Consider the following 22437-nt stretch of genomic DNA (forward strand, 5'->3'; position numbering starts at 1 on the left):
GTTTACTTATTTTTGTATTGTACATTTATTTATTTATTTTATTTTATTAAAAAAATTTTTTTTTAATGTTCATTTATTTTTGACAGAGAGAGAGACAGAGCATGAGCAGGGAAGGGGCAGAGAGAGAGGGAGACACAGAATCGAAAGCAGGCTCCAGGCTCTGAGCTGCCAGCACAGAGCCTGATGCGGGGCTCGAACTCACAGACTGCGAGATCATGACCTGAGCCGAAGTCTGATGCTCAACCGACTGAGCCACCCAGGTGCCCCTGTATTGTACATTTATTAACAAGCTATAGTAGCCATAGTTATTTTTACTGATATTTTCCTTTAATCTTTTTTTTTAAAGATTTTTTTTTTTAATGTTTATTCCTTTATTGAGAGAGGGTGTGGGAGGGGCAGAGAGAGAGGGAGACAAAGAATTTGAAACAGACTCCAGGCTCCAAACTGTCAGCACAGAGCCCGACGCGGGGCTCAAACTCACGGACTGTGAGATCATGACCTGAGCTGAAGTCGGAGCTTAAATGACTGAGCCACCCAGGTGCCCCTCCTTTAATCTTTATGCCATAGTTAAGTTGCATTTAGGAAAGTCTTTATTTCTCTTTCGTTTCTGAAAAATAATTTTAGAGGATAGAGTATTCTTGGTTGACTGTTTTTTTTCTTTAAGCACTCTGATTATTATTCCACTCTCTCTTGGCCTGTACAGTTTCAGCTGTGAAATTTGCTGATAGCCTAATCGGGGTTCCTATAGCTTAATAGCTATTTTTCTCTTGCTGCTTTTAGAATTCTCTCTCTGATTTTGGTTTTTGACAGTTTCATTGTAATGTGTTTAGAGAAGACTGTTTGGAATTGAAATGGGGTGGTCTATTAGAAAGAAAGGAAGGAAGAAAGCTCTTCATTCAGCCATCTGTAACCTTTAATAATGAGATAAGTTTCTGGCAGCAGAGGAAATAGGAAGGACTTCTTTCTCATCATTAATCCTCTTCCTTTCCTAGCCAGTGATCTTAGAGCTCCAGAGGAAATGAAAAACAGTTCTTACTCTCAAAAAGGCAAGGTATCCTTAGATCATCCAATTACATGGCACACGACTGGAATCAGTAAGTAGCTGAAATAAATCAAGATGTAAGGTTTAAAGTTGTTACCCCCCTAATAGAAAATTATTTTGTTCAGAACTTTCACTCCTTCTCTAAATCTTTTAAAGTAAGAGTAGAAGTGGTGGAGATCACACAATAATATAAGAAATTAGACTGGCCTGAGCTCTGGCTCTTCGAATCTAGTGATTAAACAACTTTGTTCTTAATATTTTGATTTGTAACTGACTTAAGATGTTATTTTGATTTGTGATTGCTCTGGAGAAGGAAACATAATTTTGAAACATTTAACTTTCTGAAGACCTAAAAATTAGTTAACTAACAAGTTCTTGATATGGCAAATAAAAAAAAAGTTCTCAAAATAGTCAAATATGAGTGGCTTTTACATTTCCTAGTCATTGCTTCTATATTAGGGCTTAAATATGAGTGATATGGCTAATTTCTTCCTGATCTTTTGAGTTAGGATTCTTTGGCATTTTGTAAACAATCTACAGCCATGTAAATGTCATTTAATAATCTCCTCACTGTAGGAAAAGCATTTCATTTATGTAACACTCTTTTTAAAACAAAAAATTTTTTAAATGTTTTTATTTATTTTTGAGACAGAGAGAGACAAAGAATGAGCAGGGGAGGTGCAGAGATCAAGGGAAACACAGAATCTGAAGTAGGCTCCAGGCTCTGAGCTGTCAGCACAGAGCCTGACGCAGGGCTTGAACTCACAGACTGTGAGATCATGACCTGAGCTGAAGTCAGATGCTTAACCGACTGAACCACCCAGAAGCCCCATCATTTATGTAGCATTCTACAAAGTGCTTTCACATAATCATTTGACTTTTTACATCTATGTGAACTAGATGGGAACTATATTGTCATACACCAAAACAAAGTTAATTCAATAAGTATTTATTTACTTAGTTTTAAGTGTACAAGGTGGTGATACAATACTTCCATATAACACCCAGGGATCATCACAAGTGTGCTCCATAATCCACATCAGTTTGTTTTCTATAATTAAGACCCAAATGTGAGATCTGAAACCATAAAAATCCTAGAGGAGAACACAGGCAGAAACTTCTTTGACATTGGCCATAGCAACTTCTTTCTAGATATAACTCCTGAGGCAAGGGAAACAAAAGCAAAAATAAACTATTGGGACTTCATCAGAATAGAAAGCTTCTGCATAGCAAAGGAAACCATCAACAAAACTTAAAGGCAACTCATGGAATCGGAGAAGATATTTGCAAATGACCTACCTGATAAGGAGTTAGTATCCAAAATATGTAAAGAACTTATAAAACTCAACACCCCAAAAAACAAATAATCCAGTGAAGAAATGGGCAGAAGACATACAGATAGTGAACAGACACATGAAAAGATGCTCAGGGTCAGTGATCATCAGGGAAATCCAAATCAAAAGTACAATGAGATGTGACCTCACACCTGTCAGAATGCCTAAAATCAACAACACGAAACAAAAGTGTTGGCAAGGATGTAGACAAAGGGGAACCCTCTTGGCACCATTGATGGGAATGTAAACTGGTATAGCCACTGTGGAAAACAGTATGAAGCTTTCTCAAAAAGTTAAAAATAGAATTACCCTACAACCTAGCATTTGTACTACTGGTTACCCAAAGAAAACAAAAATACCAATTCAAGGGGATACATGAACCCCGAGATTGATAGCATCATTATCGACAATAGCCAAAATATGGAAACAGCCCAAGTGTCCATCGACTGATGAATGGATAAAGAAGATGTGGTATATATATTTTATATACATACAATGGGATATTACTTAGCCATAAAAAGAATGAACCCTTGCCATTTGCAATGACATGGATGGAGCTGGAGTATTATGCTAAGGGAAATAAGTCAGAGAAAGACAAATACCATATGATCTCACTCATACGGGATTTAAGAAACAATTGAGCAAAGGGAAAAGAAGGAGGCAAACCAAGAAACAAGTATTGAGGAATGCTCTACTCTGACAGACACTGATGACACATAGTGAATGTGGAGTTTCTGTACTAGTGGGGAGAGGCAGACAACAAACAAACATAGGTGTATGTCATTCCCTTACAGAAAAGTTGAGTAGGGTACAAAGGACAGGGAACATGGAAGATGTCCATGAATGCTGCTCTATTTAGAATGATCAGGAAAAACTTCTCTGATGAGATGACATTTGGGATTCCAGAGGAAGAATATTCCAGGCAGAGGAAACAGGACATAGAAAGGCCTGAAGAAGGGAATGCTTCTTGATGTGTTCAAGAATTGAATAGAAAGAATGGTAGGAGAGATGGGACTAGAGGGAAGTGAATAAAAGAAGAATGGTCAAAGACAAAGTCAGATGAAATTCGTAAAAAGGCTGTAAGATTAACTGAGTTACTCTTGATTATTCAATAAGTGACAGAATTGAGTTCAAACCCAGGTCCCTGACTCCAGATCCTGTGCTTATATACTGTGTTACTTCAGAGACATAACCAGTAGTAGTAGCTGCTCTATTAATGCTTCTTTGGCGGATTCAGTGCATCTAGGGAACTGAAAAGCAGAGTCAGAAAGATAATATTAGGGGCGCCTGGGTGGCTCAGGTCATGATCTCACGGTTCATGAGTTCCAGCCCCGTGTTGGGCTCTGTGCAAACAGCTCAGAAGCCTGGAGCTTGCTTTGGATTCTGTGTCTCCCTCTCTCTCTGTCCCTCCCCCACTCATGCTCTGTCTCTCTCTCTCTCTCAAAAATAAATAAACATTAGGGGCACCTGGGTGGTGCAGTCGGTTAAGTGTCCGACTTCAGCTCAGGTCACGATCTCGCCGTCCGTGAGTTCGAGCCCTGCGTCAGGCTCTGGGCTGATGGCTCAGAGCCTGGAGCCTGCTTCCGATTCTGTGTCTCCTTCTCTCTCTGCCCCTCCCCCCTTCATGCTCTGTCTCTCTCTGTCTCAAAAATAAATAAACATCAAAAAAAAAAAATTAAAAAATAAATAAACATTAAAAAAAAAGAAGGATAATATTAATCTGCATGATCTCTTTTTGGGTTGCTATCATGTGGTGGCATTTATGAAAATCTTCTTGGCCAAGGACAAGACTAGACTCTACTGCTCGACTAAATAGGCAACTAAGACTACTTCCCACTACTTCTCTTGTGGTTTAAAATTTCCCCCTTGAAATATTTCATTCAGCTGTCCTTAACTCTTTTTTTAAAGTTTATTTATTTTGTGAGAGAGAGAGAGAGAGAGAGCACACACATGAGTGGGGGAGGGGCAAAGAGAGAGAGGGAGAGAGAGAATCCCAAGCAGGTTCTGTGCTGTCAGCGTGGAGGCTGACACAGGGCTCCATCCCATCAACCATGAGATCTTGACCTGAGCTGAAATCCAGAGTTGGACGCTTAACCAGCTGAGCCACCCAGATGCCCCAGCTGTCCTTAATTTTGAATATTGAGGCAAGTTCTGACAGCAGAGGAAATGGGAAATAGAGTAAATATTAACAACTTGAAAGAAATTGCATGAGATCATTGGACTATGTGTGAAGTGCATGTATAAATATAAACAGAAACATATATTCTTACATATACATATATGCACATATATAAACCCCTCCATGGGAAACATTTAAACATTATTTTTATTTTTTATTTTTAATTAAAAAAATTTTAATTCTAGTATAATTACTGTACAGTATTAGTTTCAAGTGTACAGTTCTGCACATTACATTCATTAATTCTATACATTACTCAGTGTTCATCACAATAGGTCTACTCTTAATCCTCATCACCTATTTCACCCATCTCCCCCCACCTCCCCTCTGGTAACCATTAGTTTGTTCTCTGTAGTTAAGAGTCTGTATTTTGTGTCTTTTTCAATTTGCTCACTTATTTTGTTCCTTAAATTCCATATATAAGTGAAATCATATGGTATTTGTCTTTCTCTGACTTATTTCACTTAGCATTATACTCTCTAGATCTATCCATGTTGCATCCATGCAAATGGCAAGAATGAATTTCATTTTTTTTATGACTGTAATATTCCAGTATGTGTGTGTATGTTACCACATCTTCTTTATCCATTCATCTCTCGATGGATGTTTGGATTGCTTCCACAATTTGGCTATTTATGCTGCAGGAAACGGGTATGTATATCTTTTCAAATTAGTGTTTTCCTATTCTTTGGGTAAGTACTCAGTTGTGGAATTGCTGGATTATATGTTAATTCTACTTTTAATTTTTTGAGGAAACTCCATACTATTTTCCACAATGGCTGCACCAGTTTGCATTCCTCCCATGGGAAACTTTTATTGCTAATGTTAGTGGTAGAAGTAGATATAAATTATGATAAAGGTGATAACATCAGGGGTGCCTGGGTGGCTCAGTCAGTTAAGCATCCGTTTCTTCATTTTTGGCTTAGGTCATGATCTTGTGGTTTGTGAGTGTGAGCCTTGTGCCAGTCTCTGCACTGACAGTGTGGAGCCTGCTTGAGATATTCTCTCTCTCTCTCTCTCTCTCTCTCTCTCTCCCTCTCTCCCTCTCTCCCTCTCTCCCCCTCTCCCTGTCCCTCTCCCTCTCCCTCTCCCCCTCCCGCTGACCCTACCCCACTCATGCTTGCTCTCTCTCTCTCAAAATAAATAAATTAAAAAAATTTTTTAAAGATGATAACATCACACGATGTCAATTTCAATAGAATCTACTCAATGAGTCCATACTATAATCATGGGTTATAGACCAGTGTGAATTTTAAATATAAATTTTTAATAATAATACAATACCATAATAATATGTAAACCATTACAGTATGCAAATATTACCTATTAAATGATGAATTAATACTTGTTCGGATTGAACATTGAGTTAATTCTGTCTTAGCATACTTCTAGAAGACCACGTGTTACTTAATCAATTTAAATAGGAAATTGGGCACCTGGCTGGCTCAGTTGGTGGAGTGTGTGACTCTTGATCTCAGGGGTGGGAGTTTGAGCCCACATTCATTGTACAAATTACTTAAAAATAAAATCTTAAAAAAATTTAAATAAGAAGTCATAAATTATTTTACTTCAGAGATTGCCATGTAGTACCCAGCACAATGGCTTAAACACTGAGTGGAAGACAGCCTAGAGTAGTGGTTGGGAGAACACAGCTGTTAGATTTAAGCTAAGGTAAAACCCATCTTCGCACTTAGTAGCTGTGTGATCACAGACAAATCTTAAATGTCCTCATCTATAAACTGGTTTAATAATAGCACCCACCATATAGAATAGTGAGACTTAATAAGTTAGTTAGTTAATATGTAAGGTGCTTAAAATGATCCTGACACATAGTAAGAACTAAAATGGTGTTGTACTACTTTTATTAACATAAAAAATATTTGTTGAAGTTAATTAATCTTTTGCAGATAGGATTGGTTGATTTAAAAATAGGTCAGGTGTGTACTAATATGAAAGCTGTGCTGTTATGATGAGCTCAAGGTTTAGGGAATTGTTTCGTCATGTCTGACTTGCAGGCATATTTACTCACTAATACCCATTTCTCCATCTCTTCTTTTCTCTCCTAAGTGACAGATATTAAAACTGTCTTCCCATGAGGCAGAAACTTGGAGGTTTCCCTCTTTTACTTCGTGATCATTTTATATTTGTCTTTATACTTGTCTCCCTTCTTTTCTAAAAGGAAGATCTAGAAAGGAAACCTAGCCTGGTTAGTTTAGCAGTGTTTTTTCAAATGTTTTAAAAATGTGGGTTGTAAATCAATTTAGTGGGTTTCAGTCAATTAAAAAAATTTTTTTTAATGAAAGTGCATCACAGGGAGTAAGATAAGTATTGTTTTATGAAATATCACACACATATATGTGTATACATAAATATATTCCTACATGTGTAACACACATGAAAGATAGTACGTGTAATGATTAAGGGCATAGACTCTGGAGCCATGTTGTGTGTATTAAAATCCTGGCTTGGCTCTTTGTCTTGTACAAGTTTCTATGTGCCTCAGTTTACTCATCTGTAAAATTAAGGTAATAAAAGTACCTACCTCACAGAATTGTGAGAATTAAGTGAGTTAACATATGTAAAGAGCTTAGAATTTATAAATCCCTTTCTCTCTGTTTACCTATCCATCTATTCACACACACAGATATACACACAGATCTATATATCTACACACATACACACATATGCACATAGTAAGAGCTGTGTAAAAGGTTATCAATAATGTGTGTGTGTGCTTGTCCTGATGTAAAATATGTTTCTTACTGTGAGTTGTGGCCAAAAAAGTTTTAAAGTTACTTGTTTATCAGGTGGAAGGGTATTGTGAGTGGATTTGGAGTGAGGAGACTTTGGTCCAAGTCAATTCTCTGTCAATCCTCATGTTACCTGGAATGTATCATTTGACTTCTTTGTCATTGTCTTTCTCTTAAAGATGAATGGACTCTCAATTATCTTAAATGGGCCAACAAACACTATAACTCTATGCTTTTATTCTTTCTGCCTCTTCCCTTTCTTCCATCTTACTTCTGAGCAAACTGAGAAGTTCTTTATGGATTGTAGCATTATGAGTTTTGACCTTGGCCAGGATGATTGAATGAGGATTAGGTACCTTAGGAAAAAGATATGCAATAGGGACTCTTGACACAAGATAGTGACCAAGTCACCAACTCTTTCCTTTGAGGGGAAGTTGAATGTGGGAAGACAGGCAACATTAGGGATGTCTAGAGAGACATCACAATGGGGGAGGATCAGAGCGGTGTTGTAGTGCCCTACAAATTGTGGTAGGAGGAAAAATGGCCTATAGAATCAATACTGGTGGTGGAATTCTGTGGAAGGGAGAGGACCATCTCAAACTGCCTCTGACCAGCTTGTATGGTTGTGGAAAATCTGCCCCTCAGGACCTTCCCTAGGTGGGTTATAAGTGAGATAGAGAGTTACTTGGGGTTGGGGTGAGCCAGGAGAGGAGATGAGACAAAGGGGGCCTAGGAATATGAGAAAGAAGAGTTTAAATATAAGAGACAACCAGTGTAACTTTCCTGGAAGCAGGGATAGTTAAGAGCATTTTCAATTAATGGGGATTTCTAATTCTCAATTTTTTGTTGACTGTGTCACACAGGGTTCAACTCCTCTCTATTGTACCATTCATACCCTCATCTTTGAGTCAGTAGTGTTCCAGAAAGAAAGGGGATTAAGGAGGGCCCATCAGCTTGATATAAGGAAGAAAGTGAAATTCAGAATAGATATCAAGAATTTAGTGGAAGCAGGAACTCAGTTGAAATGTAGCCCCCACACCTGGGTGGCACAGTCGGTTGAGCTTCTGACTTCGGCTCAGGTCATGATCTCGTGATCTGTGGGTTCAAGCCCCACATCGGGCCCTGTACTGACAGCTCAGAGCTTGGAGCCTGCTTCAGATTCTGTGTCTCCTCTCTCTGCCACTCCCTGACTTGTTCTCTCTCTCTCCCTTCCCCTCCCTCTTTCTCTATCTCAAAAATAAACATTAAAAAAAAAAAAAAGAAAGAAATGTGTAGCCCCCACCAGGCACCCAGACATATTAGAAAGGATACCAGTTTTCCCAATATATGTGGAATGAAGGTTTGAGCCAATTTGCTTAAATATTGGAAGACAGGATGAGTTGAGCAAGTGCAAGAGTTGGAGGCTGATACATGATATAATACCGTAATTCTCTGTCATTTAGAGTGTTGTTTTCCAAAGAGTATCTCTGCGCACTAGCTTTGTTTCTCCTCACCAATAAGAGTTTCATGAGGAAATAAATTTGGGAAGTGATGGGCACTTCCCACTCCACTCACCTTAAAGATCTGCAGTTTACATCAGCATGTTATAACTCTGGGAAGTTGAGCAGTGAAGGTTCAAGATTACGTAGTTGTCTTCCTTGGAGCCCAAAAGCACCAAAGGAACACAGTCTAGTTTCCAATTACTTGCTAGATTTTTCTATCTTGATTTCAAAAAAGACATTGCCACACAATGTCCAGAAATTTCTCTATGAAGTGAATTTACCCTATTGTCACCATTTTGGTTAATAAGATTATCACCACATGTCATCTCAGAACTCTCAAATATCTTTTATTTTTGACCATTAGCTCTTCTTCACACCTGCCATACACATACAATAGAATTAATTCATTATCAGATCTTGCTGATGCTTGTAAAACACATATATCCCTTGTTACATGCCAGACTTTTTATAATTTTTTTTAACGTTTATTTATTTTTGAGACAGAGACAGAGCATAAACGGGGGAGGGTCAGAGAGAGGGAGACACAGAATCTGAAACAGGCTTCAGGCTCTGAGCTGCCAGCACAGAGCCCGACGCGGGGCTCGAACTCACAGACCGCGGGATCATGACCTGAGCTGAACTCGGCCGCTTAACCGACTGAGCCGCCCAAGCACCCCAGACTTTTTATAATTTTAATGTATATTGGTTATTTAAGATACATTGAATCTTAGTAACAGGAAATTGTATTTCCATATACCAAGCAACAAACAATTGGAGTTTGAAATTAAAGTACCATTTATAATAGCATAAAAAATTATCAATCATTTAGGGGTAAATCTGACCAAATATGTGAAAGACCTGTACACTGGAAATTACTAAATATTGCTGACAGAAGTAAAGAAAATTTCAAGAAGTGGAGAGCTATACCTTGTAAATGGCCTGGAAGGCTCAATATTGTTAAGGTATCAGTACTCTACAAACTGATTTATACATTCAATGCAATACCAATAAAAATCTCAGCAGACTGTTCTGGGTCAAAATTGGTAAGCTGATTGTAACATTCATATGGGAATGCCAAGGACTTAAAATACTTAAAGCAACCTTAAAATAGTAAGAAGAAAGTTGGAGGGGTACACTACTTGATTTTAAACATTATTATTAAGCTGTTGTCACCAACACAATGTGGTATTGGCATGGAAATGGACAGTTACATCAAAGGAACAGAATAGAGAGTTCTGAAATAGACCCATACATTACAAACAATTGATTTTTTTTTTTTTTTATATCAGAGCAAAGGCAATGCGATGGGTAAAGGATAGCCTTTTCAACCAAATAGTGCGGGCATAATTGGATGTCTATTATTTTATTTTTTTAAAGATTTTATTTTTAACTAACTTCTACACCCAATATGGGGCTTGAACCCACAACCCTGAGACCAAGAGTGACGTGCTCCACAAACTGAGCTAGCCAGGCACCCATGGATATTTATATTAAAAAAACAAACAAACAAGAAACTTGGATCCATACTGTGCACCATTTATAAAAACGAATTAAAAATGGATCATATGCCTAAATGTAAAACCTAACACTATAAAAATTCTAGAAGAAAACATGGTAGAAAATCTTTGTGAACTTGAATCAGGCAATACTTTTTAGAAAAAAATACCAAAATCACTGAATAAAAGGATAAATTGACACATTAGACTTCTTCAAAATCTAAAATTTCTGTTCTTCAGATGACACAGGAGAGAATGAAAAGACAAGCCACAGACTGGGGGGAAATCTTTGGGAAGCATATATTTACTAACGGACTTGATTCCAGAATATATAAAGAACACTCAAAACTCAATAATAAGAAAACCCAATAAAAATGGACAAAAGATTTGAATAGACTTCACCAAAGAAGATCTATAGATGGCAAGAAATTACATGAAAATGTGGCTAATAGAAAACTTACCTGTCAGGGGAGACGCCATGATCACAAAGGTAGTTCTCCCAGGGCGAGGCTCATCCATTGCACTCCAGATGTGCTGACCCCTGCGATTTCCCCAAATGACTTATTGGAGAAATGCAAATTAGAAACTATGAGATGTCACTACATAGCTGTCAGAATGACTAAAATTAAAAAGATTGACCCCACCAAGTGTTGGAGAGGATGCGGAGAAACTAGAACTCTCACATACTACTGGTAGGAATGTAAAATGTATGAACACTTTGGAAAACAGTTGGGCAGTTACTTAAAAATGTTAAAAATATGGCTGAGCCTGCTGGTCTTTGGCAAGCTGCTGATGCCGGTCTCTGTTGTGCAGGATGGGGTTTGTTAAAGTTATCAAGAATAAGGCTTACTTCAAGAGATACCAAGTGAAATTTAGAAGAAGACAAGAAGTTAAAACTGATTACTATGCCCGGAAATGCTTGGTAATTCAGGATAAAAATAAGTACAACACACCTAAATACAGGATATTTCGTGTAAGCAACAGAGACATCATTTGTCAGATTGTTTATGCCCGTATAGAAGGAAACATGATAGTTTGTGCAGCTTATGCTCATGAACTCCCAAAGTATGGTGTGAAGGTTGGCCTGACAAGTTATGCTGCAGCATATTGTACTGGCCTGCTGCTGGCCTGCAGGCTTCTCCATAGGTTTGGTGTGGATAAGATCTATGAAGGCCAAGTAGAAGTGACTAGAGATGACTGCAGTGTGGAAAGTATTGATGATCAACCTGGTGCCTTCACCTGCTATTTGGATGCAGGGCTTGCCAGAAATACTACTGGAGATATAAAATTTTGGGGGTCCTCAAGGAGCTGTGGATGGAGGCTTGTCTATTCCTCACAGTACCAAATGATTTCCTGGTTATGATTCAGAAAGCAAGGAATTCAATGCAGAAGGACATCGGAAGCACATCATGGGTCAAAACGTTACAGATTATATGCAGTACCTAAGGGAAGAAGATGAGATGCTTACAAGAATCAGATGCTTATAAGAAAGCTCCTGCTGCCATATGAGAGAATCCAATCTATGAGAAGGAGCCTAAGAAAGAAGTTAAAAAGAAGAGGTGGAATTGTCCCCAAATGTCTCTTGCCCAGAAGAAAGATCAGGTAGCTCAGAAGAAGGCAAACTTCCTTAGAGATCAGGAGTGGGCTGCTGAGAGCTAATAAACCAAACCACAATTTTCTATGAAGATTTTTTGGATAAAGACAATAATAAGCTTATTCACCAACCCACAACAACAACAACAACAACAACAACAACAACAACAACAACAACAGTGAAGTTAAGTATACATCTACTACATGACCCAACCATTCCACTCCAAGATTTTTTACCCAAGAGAAAAGGATGAGCAACTGAGTGGCTCAGTTGGTTGAGCATCTGACTCTTGATTTCAGCTCAGGTCATGATCTCAGGGTTCATGAGACTTGGATTCTCTCTTTCTCTCTCTCAAATAAATAAACTTAAAAAATTAAAAAAAAAAAAAAAAGGAATTATGTCCTTGTATAGATTTGCACAGAAATGTTTATAACAGCTTTGTAGCCCCTAAGTGATAAGCAACCCAAATTTCCATCAATGGGTAAATGGATAAACACATGGCAGCATATTTATACAATGCCATTGTAACAACAATAAAAAGGAATGAATTGTGGATACAGTCAACAATAACAGCAGATCAGTTTGTTTGGGGAGGTGTGTAGGGTGGAGGAGCACAGAAAAGTGGGAAAGGAAGGGATTCCAAAGGGACCTGAAGAAATTTGGGGCCATAATCCATTGTTTACTATCTTGATTGCAATGATGGTTTCACAAGTATAAGCATATGTCAAAATTCAACAAATTACACACTTAAAATAAAATATGTGCAGCTTATTTTATCTCAGTTATATCTCAAAACTGTTTTTTAAAAAGATGGTTCTAACATGCATTTATTTGAGGTTGTGTGTGGGTAATTCAGGTAGGCATGTCCAGCTTAGGGTTGGAAAAAGGGATGTGTAACTCTGGGGGAAGGTGGGGGAAAAGATTTTAGGAATAAATTGTCCCTCCCTCCCTTATCCTCTTTCTTCTCTCCCTCCTTTATCTGTCCTTCATAAAGATCTGAGATGGTTAAATATTATTTATGTGGAGTTGACAGTTGAAGATATGGGAAAGGCTGGTTGCATAAAGGAATGGGTTATTGAGGAAAGAAACGTGAGAAACACTGAGGCATGTTTGAAAGGGATACTGAAGAATAGAAGAAACTAGTATGATCAGAAGAGTGGTGGGCATGTAGGAAAATAATTAGTAAAAGGGAATGGATGAACTACTTCCTTTTTGCTTAGTACTGTCTATTTCTGTGAATGTTGGTCTGTCTTTTTAGGGCTCAGGAACATCTCCAATGGGATAAAGAACAAACCAAACAATCACAGGGCTATGCTGGTTAATACCCTATTGTTCCTAATGTAGTAGTATGTTGTTTTTAAAAAAAAACCCACAAGGCTCCTGGGTTGCTCAATTAGCTGGCCGATTTCCATTTAGGTCATGATCTCCTGGTTCGTGAGTTCGAGCCCCACATCCGTCTCTGTGCTGACAGCTCAGAGCCTGGAGCAGTCTTCGGATTTTGTGTCTCAGTCTCTCTCTGCCCCACCTCTGCTTGCACTCTGTCTCTCAAAAATGAAGAAACATTAAAAAAATATTTTTAAAAACCCCACAAAATGAAACCTCAATAAAACCAGTATTCTTAGGAGATGGGAGTCATTTCACATATAATCCTTTAGCTAGCTCAACAAATATTTGCATGGCCCCACCATCTTCTGGTTTTGTTTTATTTTATTTTATTTTATTTTATTTTATTTTATTTTATTTTATTTTATTTTATTTGAGTAAGAATTCTATACCCAGGGCGCCTGAGTGGCTCAGTCAGTTAAGCATCAGACTCTTTGGCTGAGGTCATGATCTTGCAGTTTGTGAGTTTGAGCCCCGCCCTGAACTCTGTGCTGACAGTGGGTAGCCTGCTTGGGATTCTCTCTCTTTCCGTTCCTCCCCTGCTTGTGCTCGCATGCTCTCTCTCTCTCTCTCTCAAAACAAATAAACATTAAAAAAAAAAATCTCTGTACCCAACATGGGGCTCATACTTATGACCCTGAGATCTAGAGTTACATGCTGTACTGAGGCAGTCAGGTGCCCCATGCATTTTGTTTTTAAAAGACCACATGAAAATGCTGAGTGCCTTCAAAGAGGTATAGTAATTTATGCCCTCCTGTTTGGCATAAAGTGGGTGAAACATTTTTAATGTCATAGAACAAAGGAAAAAAAGTAAATTATATAAAAACATATATGAGGTCTTTAAATGGGTGTCCTGGCTGCAGTCCTTTTGAGATGCTTTTCAGTCTTTTGTGCTGCTCCTGCCTGAGAAGTCCTGATAATAATTTCTATAAAGACTGCTCCATATTATATGACATATTCGTATTATATGAATGCACCAACAAGAAATTAATCCGTTATTTCAGAGAAATAACAGCCACTGTGGAAAAAACCCCATCATGGTTAGGATTTCTACTTTCTTATATTCTTTAGATTTCCTACAATAATAAATGATTATGAAATCTAAAGATTTGCCAGGGAAGATTTAATATTCATTTCAACTGAAGAACTAAAGTATCTTTTTCAGAGCCTTTAGAAAGAAGTGGATTGGATTTCTTACCTGTGGCTTAAGTTAACAGTGTTCAGGGGAAAAGAAGAACCAAAGAGAAATTAACCAAATGACCAAACAAACAAACCCAAATTCACAAAAATAAAGACATTCTATATACCAGATAACAACATTCATTGCTGACCGGTTTGTTAGATGTCAGACAGATCTCTGTTCTGACTGTTGAGCTGTGTGACCTTGGACAGATTGCCAGTCTCTCTGAGCTTCTGCTCTTCCTTAAAAGGGGCCATAATACCTACCTCACCAACAGAGACGTGGTGGGGTGTGAGACAGGGGATTTATGAGAGAGTGCCTGGCCCAGATTGTCTTAAAATGATCATTTAGTTCCTTCCCCTTTTTCTCAGGGATTAACTGAAGCTGACAGTTTGGGGTGCAGGCAGATAGTTTGCTGCAGTGTGTAAACCAATTCCAGTCTCCCCTTCTTTGGTGTTTCTGTACCTTCTTGGAGTGTGAATGAGGAGGGTCCTCTTCTTTTGATGTACAGGCTTGGGTTAGGTTAGCTAGGAAAGTGACACGTCTGGCTTTTTTCCTGCTGGCTTATATCTTTGGCCATGTTTCCACGAGGCTGTGGCCTCAGTGCTCTGGTCAATCCAGAGTCATCAAAGCTGAGAGAAAAGGAGGTGAGGTGGCAAACTGTGAGGGGAGCTCAGAGCTGGTATTCCCAAATTCTTCTGATCTGCCCCACAGAAAGCACAGCCTTGGTTCAGGCAGGCTTCCTCTCCACAACAGCCAGGTTTCTTCTTTACCCTTCCAGAGTCCTATACTCTCTCAGGGGGAGGGGTGATGAATGTTTTTGGCACTGAAGGAAAGAAATCCTATTCCAAAGAGGAATACTTCTGTTCTACTCCCCAGTTTTATTTTGTCTTTAAACTTCAGGTTCTCTTTTCCAGGAGAGATTTAAATTGGATTATAGTAATAATTCCTATTTGTTACATGCCACATGCTTTATATCCATTAACTCAATTCTTGCAACAATCCTGCAAGATACATGTGGTTGGTTCCATTTTATGGATGAGAATATTGAGGCTCAAACAGATATGAGGACTTGTGCAAAGCAACATAGCTGGTGACCATAATATTAATCCCCGGACATGTTTTATTTTGGAGCTGTGAAGCAGTTTGTCTCTCAGTCCTATTTACCTGTGTTTTCACCCCACTCACCGTACCACCACCCTGGCCTGGGGCAAGTTACTAGCTTAAAGGATTTATTTGCCATGTAAATCCTGAGATGTGATCTCTTTCTCTGTCTCATCCCTAGGATATCATTAGAGAGAGTTTGCCAGCTGGGAAAAGATACGAACGACCCCATAGCATCAGTGAGTACAGTGTGTTCTCATAAAACTGGTGCTCTAAAAATGGCTACATTTTACTGAGAGAATTAACCACAAATTGAGGCTAGTTTTTACAACGCCACAAGTGGGGCTGTATTAATTATCTATAAAGACGATTCTGAAGGGGTTCTCTGCTCTCAAATTCCAAAGGAAGCAAGTAAGGTACAGTATGCAATGTTCTCTGAGGCGGATGATCCAGTCTTCTCAAGTTTTAGAAGGTCTCACTGGGGACAGTCAGGATCCTGAACTGTATTATGATTTTACTCTTTAAAAGGCTCTGTGAAGCCCTCAGAGCAGAACAAGCTGGCCTATCTCAGAGCACCAGAGCTAGATCCAAAGTGCATCGGCATTTTTTTCCTAGCAAAACAAAACCAAACATGAACAGTATTTCCTCTAAAACTGAAAAACAAAGTCAACAAGGAGAAACAGGATAAAAAGAAGGGCAGTTTTGGATTTTTGAAAGAATTTGATGTAGTACCTGGTGTGAATTGAATTTATTTAACTGTCATTCACATTTAAAGGCCTAGGCCCAGGTCTAGAAGAGTTATTGTAGCATTCCATGAAAGACTTTCCTTTGTTACCCACATTTAGTTTATGTGATTGGTGCACTAGGATTATTTTTCCAGTCTGAATGGATATAGAAGATGTATGGACCTGCAGTGTGTACAGAGCTGTTAGCATCACTCAGAAATAAGCTCCAGTCCCATTGCAACCCATATACATCTTGCATAACAAAGGATTTGGGGCTTAAGGTGGCATTTCAACCTCAAACAGTGTTCAATATGACAAACTTTTATTGCAGTTGAATTTATTTGTCGTTCTAGGTGTTCAAAGCATCTTATTTATTCTGAGGTACGGAATCAGTTTTTAGGGTGGTAATTAACTCTTTAATAGATGACAAAATTGATGTCTGATATTACAACATGAACCCCTACATCCAGCTATAGCTGACTTGACTCTATTGCAAGGAGCTCAGGCTTTGGAGTAGGTTCTGCTATATATACACTTTGGCTTTGGGAGAATCACTAGTGAATCTTAAAATTGAATGTGCGTATAAATCACCTGAGGTTTCTGTTCAAAGGCAGATTCTGCTTCTGTAGGTCTAGTGTGAAGCCTGAAGTTCTGCATTTCTAACGAGCTCCCAGATGGTGAAGATGTTGACAGTCACACTTTGAGTGTCGAAAACTATTTGAACCTTAGTTTTCTCACCTGGAAAAAAGGGGGGGGGGGGGATGAAAATAACTACTTGAGAAAATTGTTAGGAACATTAAATGAGTCAGTGAGGTGAAGCATCTGACACGTTGGAAGATTACCACAAATATAAATGTCCCACTCCTCCTTTTCCCGTTTGTTCCTACCTAGCTCAGCAGGCAGGAACTCTGTTTATTCAACTCTGTTTCCTCAGCTGCAGTTTTTAGTGGGTTTACTTTCATATTTATGTCATAGAATTAAGTTCATCGCAGAAAGACATGTGTAAATAATTAAGAGCCCACCCCGTCCTCTTTCCCCAAATTATGTGCCATTCAACATTACATGGAAAATCTTATGCCCAATGCGAATGCTCAAAATTGAATTGCAAAGCAACTTGTTCAAAATAGCTGTAAAACTTTGCTAACCATTAGCAAAACATGATTATTTGGGATCACAAAACAATACTCAATTATATTTTTGGAAGACACACTTCTAAAACAATGTTTTAAAATGGTTGGAAATGAAAGAATGGGCAAAAATATACCAGGAAACTCAAATATAAGCAAAGAGGGTTCTAATCTTAATATTGAGTGAGCTAGAATTCAACTCATGCAGTTCCATAAAGTACACGAGGAGGGAATACTTCTCAACTCATCATCTGAGGCCAGTTTTACCCTGATACCAAAACCAAACACATCAGGAGAATAAAAACTATAGGCCGATCTCTTACGAATGTAGCTGCAAAAATCATTTTCAACAAAATACTAGCAAATTTAATCAACCTATCAAAGAGTTTTACATACCAGATATCATTATCCCATGAACGCAAGGGTGGTTTAACATTTCAAAATTAATTTGTGTGATATGCCGTATTTTAAAATTACATGATCGTTTCAATAGGTGGAGAAAAGCATTTGATCAAGTCAGGTTCTGCTCAGGATAAAAATACTTAAACTATAAATGCGAGGGTAGTCTCTCAAGCTGATAAAGAGCACCTATGGGAACTTACAACTAATATACTTAATGGTGAAGGTTGAGTGTTTTCCCTCGTAAGATAAGGGACAAGACAAAGATGTCATTCTCACCACCTCAGTTCAGTAGTCTACTTGATATTCTTTCTAGGGGCAATGTCTTTGTCCATTCAGGCTACAATTACAGAATACCATAGACGGGTGGCTTGTAAACAACAAATTTATTTCCTGCTGGTAAGGGGGCTAAATGCAAGATCAAAGTGCCAGCAGTCTGGTGTCTGGTAAGGGGTCGCTTCCTGGTTGTTTTCCCTGTGTTCTCACATGGCAGAAGGGTCAAGGACCTATCCTAGGCCTCTTTTATAGAGGCACTAATCTAACTCCTCCATCCTCATGACCTATTTACCTCCCAAAGTTTCCACCTACTACCATGACCTTGGATGTTAGGACTTCAACATATGAATTTTTGAGTGACGCAAATATTCACCCTATAGCAAGCAATTAGACAAGAAAAAGAAATAAAAGACATCCAGACTAGAAAGGAAGAAGTAAATCTATATTTGCAAATGTCATGATCTTGTGTATAGAAAAACTGAAAGAACCCACTGAAGACCTATTAGAGATAATAAACAACTTCAGCAAGGTTGTAGGATACAAGAGCAATATTAAAAAATCAATTGCATTTCAATACATTAGCAAAAAACAATCTGAAAATGAAATTCAAAAATAATTTCTTTTATAATAGCATGAAAAAGAATAAAATAAGAATAATTTAAATAGAAGTGGGTAAGACTTGTATACTGAAAACCACAAAACGTTGAAAGAAATGAAAGATCTAAATAAGAGAGACATCCTATGTTCATAGACTGGAAGACAATACAGCAAGTTAAGATGGCGGTACTCCCTAACTTTGATCTGCCAATTCAATGCAGTCTCTGGCAAAATCCCAGAAATTGGCAAGCTGATCCTAAAATTCATGTGGAAATGCAAAGGATCTAGAACAGCCAAAACATTCTTGAGAAGAACAATACAATTATAGGACTCACTTGCAGTTTCAAAGCTATGTACTTTGCAGTTTGTACTGTGAGGTTACAAAGTGATGACAGTATGGTACTGCCATAAAGCTCAATGGAATGAAATTTAGAGTCCAGAAGTAAACCCTAACTTTTATAGTCCTTTGGCTTTTGAATAAAGGGCCAAGATGATTTGATGGAGGGAAATAATAGTCTTTCAACAAATGGTATTGCATACATTAGATATCCACATGCAAAAGTATGATTTTGGAATATTATTGGAATAGTGGAAATTTTATTGCTATAATAAACTAATCTCAGCTCAAATATCAGCATCATGCATCTTAGTCTTTCTGCAAAGGAGATAAAACTATCATATATAGGGATGATAGCGATGTTATACTTTCAAATTGTGAGAGAATCAATTGAAAAGCTTTGTCGAGCAATAAGGGAATTCAAAGATAGTTACATACAAAATCACTATAGGGAAATCAGTGGCAATCTCTCTATTTGTACCATTATCTGTATATATCAACCAGTTAGAAGATAAGATCTCACTTGGAATAGTAGTCAAAAAGATGAAATACCTACGGATTCAACAAGACACAGATGAAGAAAACTTTAGAAGTCAATGAAAAATATGAAAGAAGATTTGAACAAATGCAAACCTTTTGCATGGTCTTAGAAAAACACTTCCATAAAGTCGACAGCTTTCCCCAGGGTAAATTGTACATTTAACATGATCCCAATAAAAATGCCTGTACTTTCCTCCCTGAAGTGGTGAAGTGTATTCAAAAGTTCATATGACAAATGAGACAAATGAGAACAGCCAGGAAATTCTGACAGAGAAGAGCAATGAGGAAGGGTTATGTCTATCAGATATTAAAGCATAAAGCAACAACAATTTTAGAGGTATGATAATGGTGTTTGAAATAAGCAGATGGACCAATAGAACAAAAAAGCATAAATAAACCCATAAACATACAGGAATTTAGTAGATGATAAGATGATATCAATGGGGGGGGGAGGGAAGATACCATTCAGATAGTGTTGGGACAACTAAAACCATCTGGAAGAATGCAAAATTGGATTAATATTATTATACTTAATAGTATAGGAGGGTAAGTTCCAAGTGAATCAAAGATTTAGATGTTAAAAATAAGGCCAAATAAACACAAATAAAACATGAGGAAATTACAACTTTGGAGTGGAGAATGCCTTTTTGATTATGACTAGAAACCTAGTGCACGGCTCCCTCAGGATGCTTGGGAGGCTCCTGGCATGTCACTGGGCATGTCCCTGGGTAGGGAGTAGGTCTGGTTTGAACTGCAGCTGAGAGGCGCTGGGACTGAGTCACAGGGCTGCTTTGGGGGCCACAGCTGTGACTGAGGTCTACGGTCACAGATGGGCATACCTCCTGCTGGATGCCTAGGCTGGCAGGACTGCTCCTGGATTGTAGCTGAGTAGGACAGGAATTCGATCATAGGGCTGCTTCAATATCTACAGACAGAGCCAAGGTTGGCAGACTGACTCCCTGGGGCACATGTCCTTACATGTAAATCTTTCTCAGAGTTTCTTTCATAGCCTAGTAGCTCTTTTCATTCTAAATGCTCTGTATGGGCAAAGCTACCGTGGCTGGAGCAGATTTAGTGAAAGGGAGTGGAAGTAGATGAAGGTAAGGAGGTGAGAGAGGACTGATGACAAAATAGTATGTCAGCAGATTCTGAAGTGCTGACCAAGATGGAAACATAGGAAGCCCCTGAGCTTTTTTTTTCCACATGCACACCAAATGTACAGATACAATTGCACGTGGTGCAATTCCCTGTGACAGAGATCTGGAAACTAGCTGAACAGCTCCTACACATCTAACAAACGAGAAAATACCCACATCTAAATGAATAGGAAAGGCCAAGACACTGTCTTGCTATAAACCCCACCCCAACACAGTGCCACACAATTGGGATGGAAGCCCACATCTAGCATCCCAACTTTTAATACTCCCACTGGAGGAACAGACTCCTGAAACACCCATATTGGAAAGCAACAAGGCTTGTGTCCGTAAGACTCCAAAACTACAGCAAGTAAAGAAGCAATTCTTAATGAGCACACAGCGTTTGCTGTGACTATCCCCTTAGGGCTCAGTGCAGAGGGAGCTGGCACAATTGCCTCTCCTCTACTTTCCCTGAAACACATTTGTCTGCATAATTTAAAAGCTGACCCCAAAGGGCCAAGTTTCTAACTTAGCAGGCACTACGGACTTGGGAAGCCAGAGCTCCTCTCTCACCTTCTCCCTCTAGCTCATTCCAAGTCACTAGTCACCAGTATCTTTCTGGAACAAGCTTATACACACATCTGCACCCCAGATATTGTGGCTGTCACCACAAAAAGATTGAAAAAGAATCCCTACCCTCCATCTCCATCTATAATTCTTTTTATCTCCATCTATAATTTTTTTCAGTAACACTGAAACTGTATACTTGGTGCGGTTTTGGGGGTGATGGTGGTGGGGGGGCGGGTCTGAAGCCGATGGCCAAGAAAGAATTGTTGAGACATCTTTGGTGCCTAAAGGCAATTCTATAAACCACAGGGACAGGACCCGTGGGCAGAAAGAGCTGCTCCGGGACCCTGAGGAGAGACTGATTATATACTTGGGAGTTGGGGGAGGTAAGTCAAGAGGAAGTTTCCCAAGAGATTTTCATATGCTAAAGACTCACAGGGTACTGGAGGCCTAGCTGTTGTCAAACTAAGGTTGTTTTTACCTCTAGGAAAGCATTAGCATTAAGACAGTGGGGGTAGGGGGGCAGCGGGGAGTTACTCTGCCTGCCTTAAGTATTTGTCAGTGGGCTGCAGGTTATAAGGAAATTTAATTTGATCTTCCATTTCCTTCTGCTTTTGTTTCACATATCATACCCATTAAACAGTAATTCCCCATCTTTTCTCTTCCCAGCCCCTGGCAACCACCATTCTACTTTCTGTCTCTGTGATTTTGACTACTCTAAGTTCCTCATGTAAGTAGAATCATACAGTATTTGTCTTTTTGTGAGTGGCTTATTTTACCTAAAATAATGTCCTCAAGGCTCATCCATATAGTAGCATATACCAGAATTTCCTCCTTCTTCTTCTTCTTCTTCTTCTTCTTCTTCTTCTTCTTCTTCTTCTTCTTCTTCTTCTTTTAAATGTTTATTTATTTTTGACACACAGAGAGACAGAGCACAAGTCTGGGAGGGGCAGAGGGAGAGGGAGACACAGAATCTGAAGCAGGCTCCAGGCTCTGAGCTGTCAGCACAGAGCCCGACGTGGGGCTCGAACTCATGGACCGCGAGAACATCACCTGAACTGAAGTCGGACGCTCAACCGACTGAGCCACCCAGGCACCCCACAGAATTTCCTTCTTTTTAAAGGCTGAATTATATTCCCTTTTATGTATATATCACATTTTGCTTATCTATTCACCTGTCATCAGACAGT

General features: G+C 38.8%; 1 long non-coding RNA gene and 2 pseudogenes across 1 annotated transcript; all 3 read left to right on the top strand.

Annotated features, from left to right (window-relative positions):
- The first annotated feature begins 219 nt into the window (after positions 1-219).
- On the top strand, positions 220-21950 carry LOC122216451. Its single transcript, XR_006200912.1, has 4 exons — positions 220-260; positions 993-1094; positions 15725-15782; positions 21917-21950. It is a non-coding gene; the product is annotated as an uncharacterized LOC122216451 (long non-coding RNA).
- On the top strand, positions 10736-10872 carry LOC122216770 (annotated as a pseudogene).
- LOC122216447 lies at positions 11089-12145 on the top strand (annotated as a pseudogene).
- Positions 21951-22437: the final 487 nt, after the last annotated feature.

This window comes from Panthera leo, chromosome A3, assembly GCF_018350215.1.
Source record: "Panthera leo isolate Ple1 chromosome A3, P.leo_Ple1_pat1.1, whole genome shotgun sequence".
In the NCBI taxonomy this organism is placed as follows: domain Eukaryota; kingdom Metazoa; phylum Chordata; class Mammalia; order Carnivora; family Felidae; genus Panthera; species Panthera leo.